The following is a 1,239-nucleotide window of genomic DNA, read 5'->3' on the forward strand; positions in this document are numbered from 1 at the left end:
TGAATGCCATATTGGCTCAGAACAAAGTGTTGACTCAATAGGTCAACATGATTTCTCAAAGTCTGAATGGATGGCAAAATGCATCCAATAGTACTAAAGAGGCAGCTTCTGAAGAAGCTTATGATCATGAGAACCCTGCAATGGCAGAGGTCAATTACATGGGTGAACCTTATGGAAACACCTATAATTCATCATGGAGAAATCATCCAAATTTCTCATGGAAGGATCAACAAAAGCCTCAACAAGGCTTTAACAATGGTGGACGTAATAGGTTGAGCAATAGCAAGCCTTATCCATCATCTTCTCAGCAACAGATAGAGAATTCTGAACAAAACACTTCTAATTTAGCCAATCTAGTCTCTGATCTGTCAAAGGCCACTTTCAGTTTCATGAGTGAAACAATATCCTCCATCAAAAATCTGGAGGCACAAGTGGGCCAGCTGAATAAAAAAGTCATTGAAACTCCTCCCAGTATTCTCCCAAGCAATACAGAAGAGAATCCAAAAGGAGAGTGCAAGGCCATTGATGTAATCAATATGGCCGAATGCACAAGGGAGGAGGAGGACGAAAATCCTAGTGAGGAGGACCTCCTGGGACGTCCCTCAAGCAAGAAGGAGTTGCCTATTAAGGATCCAAAGGAATCTGAGGTTCATATAGAAACCATAGAGATTCCATTAAATCTCCTTCTGCCATTCATGAGCTCTGAAAACTATTCTTCCTCTGAAGAGGATGAAGATGTGACTGGAGAGCAAGTTGCTCAATACTTAGGAGCTATTATGAAGCTGAATGCCAAGTTATTTGGTAATGAGACTTGGGAAAGTGAACCTCCCTTGCTCATTAGTGAACTGAATACCTGGATTTAGCAAACTCTACCTCAAAAGAAACAAGATCCTGGCAAGTTTTTGATACCTTGTACCATAGGCACCATGACCTTTGCAAAAGCTCTGTGTGATCTGGGGTCTGGGATAAATCTTATGCCACTCTCTGTAATGGAGAAGCTGGGGATCATTGAGGTACAACCTGCCTTGTTCTCATTACAATTGGCAGACAAGTCATTGAGACAAGCTTATGGAATAGTGGAGGACGTGTTAGTGAAGGTTGAAGGCCTTTACATCCCTGCTGATTTCATAATCTTAGACACTAGGAAGGAAGAGGATGAATGCATTATCCTTGGAAGACCTTTCCTAGCCACAGCAGGAGCTGTGATAGATGTCAACAGAGGTGAATTAGTCCTTCAAT

Source organism: Arachis duranensis, chromosome 10, assembly GCF_000817695.3.
Source record: "Arachis duranensis cultivar V14167 chromosome 10, aradu.V14167.gnm2.J7QH, whole genome shotgun sequence".
In the NCBI taxonomy this organism is placed as follows: domain Eukaryota; kingdom Viridiplantae; phylum Streptophyta; class Magnoliopsida; order Fabales; family Fabaceae; genus Arachis; species Arachis duranensis.